The 10,457-nt window shown below is 40.4% G+C and overlaps 1 protein-coding gene across 1 annotated transcript in view; it reads left to right on the top strand.

Annotated features, from left to right (window-relative positions):
- Positions 1–1,708: 1,708 nt before the first annotated feature.
- Positions 1,709–10,457, top strand: part of add3a (adducin 3 (gamma) a) — a 99,665-nt gene continuing 90,916 nt past the window's right edge. Inside the window, exon 1 of the mRNA XM_051070744.1 lies at positions 1,709–1,886. The gene's annotated coding sequence lies outside the window, so the exon portion shown is untranslated. The remainder of the gene's footprint in view (positions 1,887–10,457) is intronic.

Below are 10,457 nucleotides of genomic sequence, written 5' to 3'. Positions count from 1 at the left end.
CACTTATTGCCTATCAGTGCAGTGATCTAAAGTTGTCGTTAAAGTTCACCCTCATTGTCATCTGCATTGTTGTCATTTCGCTTCATTGTGCTGAGTAATAGACAAGCGGCACGTAGACAGTTTGTGTTGATAACTGTCAGTGTTTGAGATGATGACTTGAGTTTGTTTCCCACCTCTAAATGTCTAATCTTCCCGTAAAACAGGTTCTGTGTCAGTTTATGGTCATTTTGTTTATATGAGGTTACCACCGGTCCACCATTCTCAATGAATATATCATTACACTATACTAAGGGCTGGCAACAAATGACTTTACCCAGCTATTACAATGAAGTATATTAATCAATTAACGTGGAAATATGTTAGTTTTAAAAAATGCACATGTATACAGTTGTTACTGATAATAGTAGTAACAGTTACAGTAATCTAAGTGTCATGTATTTGGTTACAACATAGGACAGGGGTAATATGAAGGACCTGCATGTAGAAGCTGCCTTTTAACACTGGCACACCACATTTCAGGGTTTCATCTTTAGGTTTGTAATGAGACATTACAAATCATAAATTTCTCTACCACTACAGACTTTTGATATAAAAGCTATCATCAGATTTGTTCATATAAGATAAGAATTGTAAATGTTTATCTCTGGTGTCCTTATGATACACTAAGGACATAGAAACATTTATATCATTTCAGTGTAATGCTCTAAAGCCGTCCAAGAGCTGCACCCACTTTATAAATAAAAATTGGCTGGACATGCACGCAACCTACCTGAGCTGCTTAAAATCTGCTTTACAGTATTTGAAAGTGTCTCTGTTAAACAACATGTGTTTCAGTCACACTGGCTCAGCTTTTACCCCACAACTACAGCTTTACACAATTTGTCTCTGTTGGAACTCATACATATATCTTTACAGATGTCCACTTTAGACACACAAACCATGACATTACCATTATGAAATAATTCAACAAAGAAAAAAAAAAAAAAAAAAAATCACTTTTCGAAACACAATCAGGATTTATGCTTAATGGCCCTGAATCTATCTTCCCATAATTCATTGTACACCAGCACCTTCAGAGCCACCAGATGGCGGCAGTGCAGCATTTATGTCCAAGCCATATCTCACATTTTTATACATGCTGCACTTGGCTGAGCCTCAGCTGATTCTGTCTTTCGCATAAACTTAAATGATTACACTTGACTTGAAAATATTAGATAATAGACGGAAACTTCCTATTGCCTACAATATATAGTAAGTACATAAGCAAATTAAGTTGTGGCCTTTTTGGACATGTATGGCAGTCATTCTCACAAGCCATATTTTTGATATGCACTATTTGCATGCAGTATCCTGTGCATTAGATACACAATGCCAAGTGTAGCTCATTTTAAGTGTTAATATTCAACATATAGCTACATGTTATCGGGTACACTTAAAATCAAACATTTTTCTCAACTAGGTCTGGTGAAGCAGAGCTCAGGAGGATCATATATAAACTCCCTCTGTCCGAAGTAGGACAAACATAAATAATATACATCAACAACATCCAACCTGAATCACGTGTGCTCGGTTTGAAGCAAGGGATTTGCGAAAAACTGCACCTCTAGTTAAAGCGAGTGAGACTTCACTTCCTGCCATATTATGTGCCAGTTGTTCCGCTTCAGCCGGTGTAGTAGATCTACACAGCATGTGCGCTGCTGGCTCAGCCCGCAGGGAGCGAGGAAACACCGCTGCACTGACTGAACATCAGTGAAAGTGTCCGGACACGTCGTGCCTGAACGGAACCATTGAATTCAAACAGTGAATCAGAGTCAGGGAAGGTACGAGGACACCTGAGTGTCTGCAGGTCGACTGTCAGTTCCTCACCCGGGACCGCCTCACAGCAGGTATCTGGATGACTTTCTTTATATATTCGGATTTTGGATTGTATGAAATGAAATCTCGCATGCGTGTTGCTGTGATTACTGTCCACCGTCGCCCGCATGCATGTTAGAGGCTGTAATCACCATCGCCTGTTTTAAAGAAAATCGTTCGCTGAAACCGGTAAAACAAGTTTATGAGACACATCTGATAATAGTAGTAGCAGATCATGTGCTGCCACTGTGACCAGAAATGCTCTGTAACCCTTTGAGCCATTGTAACCATTACTGACAACAGCAGCTTGTGAAAATGTGCCACCCTGTGCACAGTAAGTATGACTTATCTGATCAGGAAGCAGAGATATTTCTCTATGGACAAGGCAAACTATTAGTAAGCGATTTTAATTTGCTTCTGACTTATATACAGTTATTCATAAATAAATAATTAATCCCAGGCTTTGGTATGTCTTCACATGGAGACCTTTCACTTCTAGCAGTCAGTATAAGCTGAGCCTATACATTGATGTCAACATAAATAATATTATAATTACTTGGATTATAATATCTTCCCTCTGCATTCAAGCAAGTCAAAGGTGGAATATCTTCATCCCCTCTGCTGAGTGCTACTCAGCTACTCACCTTACCCTGGAAATACATTTTGTTGGTTGGTTTCTTCATTGTCACAGTGAAAATCTCACTTTGTGCAGATTTACATGCAATAGTGTTTATTAACAGCTTTGTCTTGAAGAAAACATTAACTGTTAAATGGCCAACGTCCGAGTTACTCTTCTGGCTTCCTTTCAGTTTCCCGCCTTCACCCACTTTTTCCCATTTTTTTCTTCTGGCTTTGCAGATCAAAAGTCTGTCTGACAGACCCCCCCCCCCATCCCTCTCTCCCATTTCTTCTCCCTGAAATTGTTACCTGCGTGCACCTCCTCAGCACCCCTGGCCCGTGGATATTTCTCAACCTGTAATGACTCTCTAAGGAGATCTATTTCCACACCAAAGCCTGGCTGTCTGAACTTAAAAAAGGGCCCAGACAAATATGATAATTGTCTCCAAAAGGCCTGTACTCTGCCATACTTGATTTTTCATCTCTGTTTCTTTTTTTCCTTCGTCCCTTTTTTGTTCCGCAGAGCTCCCAGAAAAACTGTGAATCACCATATGGGCCTGAAATCCAAACAGTATTCCCCTCATTCGCTGATTTACACAGAGAGATGGGGCCCTCATTCACAATCCTTCAGGGACTTTATATAATGTGGGATATTTAGCCCAGAGCTAATGGTGGGATAGATAGAAAAATGCAAACATACTCCATATTTACTTTTCCTCCACCTCTGCATATCCTCTTTGATCTAAACTCCATTTTCTCTCTTGTTGTGCTCCCAGTGTTTCGTAAGGCCTTCATGAATATTGCAGTTGCTCAGGGCTCTTGGGAGGTGAGGTGGTGAGGTTTCTGGCTCTTGTAGCCTGTCTTACTAACTCATGATTATCTACTTCTCAAGTGTAAAAAGAAAGCTACCTTACAAGAGCACTTTATCCAATTTGAAAACGTATTAAATATCTTTTAACTGCTCATTTCGTGTGAAGAGATTGTATTCAAACTAATCACATCAGCCTGTAATCTAAAGTCAGCATTTTCCGCAGTGATTGATGGTAATACTATCTTAATACAGCTTCAAAATACACATCACAGGCTCTTTAGGTTCCCTTAAACAACCTGTGCAGACTAGTCCAACTGTTTTGTAGCCAATCGATTGGGTTTAAAGGCTCAAATTCTGACTTGAGGTCTCCATTTTCTCCATCAGTGACATTAATTTTCTTCTGCAAATGCCCATCCTCTGGCACAGCTGGCTTCCTATAAAGCCACTCTCTTTAGTTGCCATGCCTACATAGGCTTACAACACCCTGGGCATCTACAAATCTGCTTCACACCACTGCTTTTGATGAAGGGGCGTGCCTAAGTCTCCAGACGTCAACCACTAGCTCGCTGAAGAATGTGTTTGTGACACTAGTGATTGAAATATGCTGTGGTGTTAGTTGTCATTTGTGTTAATTGGACATTTGTATTTATTTAGAACATCAGTGTGTACATCTGAGCCTTGCAGCCATCTCAAAATAATGAATTAAGGATTCTCCATGGCCATATTGTATTTGTTATAGGCTTATAGTGTTGACCTTTACATTTCTCTCAGAATAACATTTAGATAGGGCTGAGCAGAGGGGAGTCTTTTATTTCAACACATCTGCAGAACTCTGTCTGTCTGAGCAGTTCTCTTTTGTTTATTTTCTCTCCCCTAATGAATAGTTTTATAATAACCCAAGGCACAATTGAGCTCAGTAAATATTAAGATCCATGCGACACACAGGAAGTAGTGTCTTCTGTTGTGTGGCAGTGGATTGACAGTGTCATAAATTAAATGAGTGGCAGTGACCATTTGAGTGGGTGCAGTCTGCATAGACCGTTAATAAAACATGTCCATAGAAAGACTTAATTGCTTGGGAATGTTTTAGGGAACTGAAGAACGAGGAGGGCGATGTCAAGGAAGGAAATATTTTTTATTTTTTTTTCCAGAAAGAGGAACTCCTTGAGTTACAGGTGTGTAGAAGACGATGAGGTGACTTGCTTACAAGTTGCAGCTCTTTAACTTATTTTCTTGTCTTGATACTATGAGTTGAGTGTTTTTTATAGTAATTTTTTTATTGTGTACAAATATATGGAAACGCATGTGTGTGTTGGTTAGCCTGAAGCCATTTAAAATGCGCACGGCCCAGTGAATTTGAACCTGTCCAGAGGACAGAGATGACTTCATCATTACCTCACCCCGCTCTGCTAGAGGACTTATCAAAAACATGTGGCTCCACTCTCCCTGCACACTGCAAATTGATTGAGTCTTGGACTCAATGTTTTTCCTTTGTTAGAGGACGTGTGTGTTTGCGCGCAACCAAGCTTCATTTTATTATGTTGGATTTTCTTGTCTCTCTCTGGGTTTTGACTTCATCTGTCATTCATTTGGCTTGTTTCAGTGTGTAGCTCTGGGTTTGGTCAGACAGGGCTGAGGCCTGCCGAGTTGGATGAGATTGTACTCCATGCCTGAGTGTTTGAGCTTTACTGTATGTGTCTGTTGCTGTTGATGCAACCATACACTATAGTTAGAAATGGTCTTATTCACTTTCCTACTGAGAATTGTGAATGATTAGTTGTGGCTTCATATCTACAGACTTGAGTGTGGTATCAGTCTTCTCAATGTCAAAATTTTCCTCAAAAGTAAAGTTGAAATTTAAGATATAAAGGTTTGTCAGGAAACTGATAAACCTGTTAAAATGTTGTTAACATTGGATAGTTTTGGTCACATCAAAAAGTGGTACAGTGAAATTTATGCTTGTTGGCTAGAAATGATGATGAGCTAAGTTCTTTTTATTTTCTTTGTACTGTGTTGTTTACTCCCTCATGGCATTTTCTTCTTGGAATTGTACATCATTTCATTCAAGCTGGCAAACTTCCTAACTGCTTGGTAGCTGTCAGTTTGCTAGCTTGTTAGCAGGGATGCTAATGGGGCAATATCTTTGCAGAGTTTATTCAAAAGATTTACTTGTACCATCAATTGCTGTCTCTTCCCTAACCCTACAATCAAATACTTCAGCAGCTTCTTTCATTCTGGGTCACTGTTTGGTCAAAGTTCAACACAGTTAAAATAGCTTGCTTTTGGTGAGCAACTTGGATCAATGTTCACCAAAGTTCAACTAAACGCAAAGCAACAAATTATGATTATTTTGACATGTGTTATGTTGCTGTTCACCTGTTGTGAGCTTGTTTGTTTAGCTGTGGTTGTTCTGGTTTAGTTCTGGACTTTGATAAAGTGTCATTGAGCCGTGCTACTGCTCTGCAACTTGGATGTTTTCTTTTTCTCAACGCTCTGATTCCTCTGACTGAAGGAGCCCGATGAAGCTGAACAGTCATCATCTTATTGTGCATCCACAGTCAGGGTGCTGTTTGATGTGATACATGTGTGGGCTGAGTGTTTAGATTCCAGAGTTGTTTGGTTGCCAGAGCCAGAGGTCCCAGCGGGGTGGGGTTAGAATAACCTTATTATACACTTGTGGGTGGATGTATTACTGAAAGCATCCGGCCCAACGTGGAGTACAGCTGACTTCTGTCCAGCTTGGGGAAACGCATACATCCATATGTGCATCCATATGCAATCACTATGGATGTGCATGTGATTGTGTATGTGTTTATATGCTCATGTTTGACTGTTTTGCATTGAGTTCATAATATGTTTACACAGGCCTCTCTCTGTTTGTGCGTGACAGGCGGCAGTCCCTGGCAGAGTGTCAGTCCTGGGCCAGCAGTGGGTCTTCCCATGCAGTGAGAAGGCGTTTGCATAGATATTAGAGTGGAGTAACCATGGCAACAGGGTCAGCCTCTGACCATGGGAGAAGAAGAGGTGCCAAGTTTTGGGCCAAATGAGCTTTTGAGGTAGACAGCGGCTCTTTTGATCCCCGTGGTCGTCACCTTATTAAAGTGTCTCTCTGAGGGTCAAACATTTGAGATCATGAAAGTTCAGGGCTGACATGGGAATGTCAACTCCGCCAGATGATTAGACTTTCAATCTTCTGGAGTGTTTGTGAAGGATGAAACTAAATGTGTTTTATCTTATCTATGACTATCATTATTCAGTCACTGAGTTTATGAACTTATGCAGATGTGAGCTGAAAATCAACAATTCTGTATGTAAATGCAAATGATCTGGTCTTTTAACATCAGATGGTTATTATTATGTAAGTATAACAATCTATTAGTTCTGTCCTTGTGAAGTTAGATCCATGAAGTCTTGAATCCTTATTTAATAATCATTCTTAATTGTGGATTTTACTGTTGATGACCGATGAAATACTGCCATTGTGAGCAGAGAATGGCACTGACTTGGTATGCTGTTTTGCCTGGGCTGCTTGCCAGTCATCAGAGCGAGTGTGCAGCCACGATTTGGGGATGAGGGGGAGGGGGAGGGGGTTCATCGTCCCATTACTGTGCCCCGAGGGTCTGTATTAATATGGAGATTAGATTAGAAATCTTCCAGGTCACCTAATCTACTCAATTAACAGACAGTCATTTTGCATATTTACTGGCAAGGAAAAATACTAGCCCGTACAGTGAGCCATTGGGGTATTCATTAGCCAATGTGAATCCATTCCTCACAGTGTGTTCATGTGAAGTTCATTTATAGCCATGGCTGTGTGTTTGTGAGTGTGTGTGTGTGTGTGTGTGTGTGTGTGAGTATCTTCTATGGATGCCTTCATTATGGGTGTTGATCCCCTCGCTGTTTGGGGATCTGGAAAGGATGCACTGTCACTATTTCTGTGATGGAAAGCTCAGCTGCCCAGTGTGTGTGTGTTGTGTGTGTACCATATATAAACCTGTACTGCTTTCTCTCTCTCCTCTCCTCTTCTCTTCTCTTCTCTTCTCTTCTCTTCTCTTCTCTCTATTGAGCCTGTGTTGAGCTGCTGTTTTATTACCCTGCTATAAAAGCCCTACTGAACAACATAACTCACATACACACACATAAAAACACACACACTTGGGTCCTGCAGTGACATTCAGCTCAGATGGCTGTGCTTTGTTCACTCTGAGCCACATTCTATGGGCACACCCACTGTTTTGTCATCATTGTACAGATAGATATATTACTCTGTACCTGACCTTCTGTGTAACCATCATGCTGGTTTGCATTGTTCATTTTCTAAATGGACACACACTGGAGTTTCAATTCTTGCCAAACATGGACACAACGTGTCACTGTTGGCACTGGGCTGGTGAAAAGCATTCTGGTGATAAAAATAAATTGTGGTAGCACTTGTTGCACCAATTACTTTCTCAGTTGGTTAACCACCAGCTGGGTAGTTTCTCAATGCGGTATCAACTTAAGTCACTTCTAAACACTGTATTTGAATGTGGATGGTTTTATTGGTTGCTTTTTGCATGAGGTATTTGAGGTGTAAGAATGTGTGGCAGAGGAGGGCTGAATGATAAGACCCCAAATCTACCTCAGAGTTAACCTCAGTAGTGGTAAATGCCACCATACACATCATGCATTTCTGTCTATTGTTTCTCCTGTTTTGTCACAAATTGACCAGTTATGTAGCTATTGGCTGTCAGCTGTCTGCTGATTGATTAGTTGGTCCTCTTGGTATCATTGACAGCAGTTATTGAGCTGTAATTAATTACACTATGAGCAAATTTAGATTCATACTGTCAGTAATTCAATAAGTATGGTTTATTATCCAGCTGATAGAGTGTTGTGGGTGGATTGGAGTGGCTAAATGGCCAAACATCAAGTACATTTATATAGGGCTACAACTTTGATTATTTTCACTATGGATTAATCTGCTGATGTTTTTTTTTTTTTTTTTTTTTTTTTTTTGGATTAAGTGATCAATCGTTTGCTCTATAAAACATCAGAAAATAGTGAAAAATGTCCACCACAATATCCAGGAGCACAAGGTGATGTCATTAAATGTCTTATTTTGTTCAACAGTCAATTTACTATGATGTAACCAGGAATCATCATTTTGGCATTTTGCTTGAAAATTAATCTGCCTTTTGATCAACCAGTTGTTGCAGCTCCATGTTCATTTAGTCATATTCAATTTTAGGAATACCTTGATCCAGTGGAAATTACAGTTGAATCCATAAATGACATTGTGTGTGTGTTTGTGCATGAACTTACAGAATATCTTATCGAACTTTTGTTAGCCTCCCATGTCCAGGAAACACGCTTTATTGCCTCTCTGACCAAACATCTACATTTACCACATCATCTGCCACTGTTTTAGCAGGCACACCCATGCCTCGGTTCCTGTTTGTGAACACACACACACATACACACACACACACACACACACACACACACACACACACACACACACACCATAGTATTGTCACATCACACACCCAGTAACAAATCACAGTTGGCAGCACTGAGCTCAGCTGGCTGCTGAATCCTGGTGTTAGTGTGGGTATATACTGTGCTGCGCTCCGCTGTTGTCTCGACTCTAACTGGGTCAGCTCATGTCCTAAACAACGATTCTCATCCTTGATGCTGCTGAGCTAAAATGCTGTGTCAGCACTGCTGAGTGTGGCCTTGTGTTGTTGTGTTTTGGCAGTTCTTTGTTGTCCTTAGTCATGGTTTTTAATTGATTTGGAGAGCTTTATTTGGATGTGTGGTAGGGCGTTACAAGACGTGACATGAAGCTGAAATGTCATCTTACAAAACGTGGGAGACAATCAGAGTACTTATTGTTGTTATGACAGTTGTGTTTTTGCACTTGGGCTTCCCAGAAATCATTTGTCAATCAGTTGTGTGTTACGTGCATGTGTGTTTATTGCATGTTGACAGCACTGGTCATAGTGATAGAGTGTATTTAAAGGTAGAGAACATGGCTGGTGGTGGAATATGAGCTATGTGTGTGGTGACATTACATCCACAGGACCACCATGGTGCAGATCTACAGTTCGTTTATTGCTTTTTCTAGTTGTGTTGCCCTTGTATGTGTTTATTGAGTTACAGTTGCTGACCTCTCAGTCTTGTGTACATGTCCAAAAATACCACTCAGGACACAACCCAAAGATTTTCAGTTTACCATGGTATACGACAAAAGAAAGAATCTTGGACTAGCAAATGTTTGGCCTTTTTGCTTAGAAAATGGTTGCACATTCATTTCCTGTCGGTCAACTGATCGGCTAATCATTGCAGCTCTACTGGCTACTTTAAAAAAAACTTATTGGTATTGCATTTCAAAGTAACTTAAGTGAGTTACAACAATATATGCAACATTTTAAAGGAACAGTTTGACACCATCTGAAAATCTTGTTTATGCTGACCTACGGCAAGCATTGCTGCAGTGACGTAAGCTGTGCTCCGGGGCATGTTAGTGCACAGTGACATCACTGATGGGTGTGGTCAAAGGTGAAACAAACTCGAAACTTTCAACAAGAGAAAGTAAACTTTCCTTTTTTTTCAACATAGTTATCTTATATTTGTTCCATATGTGCATTATGGCTGTATTGTTTCAAAACAGTATGTGTAAATCTGATTACAGTGGTATTAATTCATTATTTGACAGTACCAGCATGAGTACAGCCCAGTTTTTTTTAAGTCCAGGTTTGTCAGCTAAGGTATCCTGGCATGACTTCACAGGGACAAGACCGTGTAGCTCATAAACTGTGACTCTACCTGCAGGCTGACAAGTAGCTGCAGGTTACCCTACCAAGTGTGTGGCTCACACTACTGAGGATACTGTTTAAACCACCGACAAAATGGGATACCATTAAAACATTAAATTACCATAGACTTTAAGGGACTCCTGCCAGGTCAGGGCTGCCCTGAATCATTATCACCTTTCAAAATGAATCAGATCCTTAATGTAAATGATGTAAAACCACACTGTGCTTAACCTTAGAGCCATTTGCTGTGCCCTCTGTGCTTTGAGGTGATATCTGGACCTCTGACATCACCTCCGACTTGTATTCAGGTCAATGTTTCTGCAAGACAGAGCTCTCTACTGTACGTGTCCTTACTGACGCATGTTGCATTCTGT

The sequence above is a fragment of the Lates calcarifer genome, linkage group LG5, assembly GCF_001640805.2.
Source record: "Lates calcarifer isolate ASB-BC8 linkage group LG5, TLL_Latcal_v3, whole genome shotgun sequence".
Lineage (NCBI taxonomy): Eukaryota > Metazoa > Chordata > Actinopteri > Centropomidae > Lates > Lates calcarifer.
The sequence above is the reverse complement of the archived record's forward strand: the minus strand, read 5'-3'. Positions and strand labels throughout refer to the sequence as shown.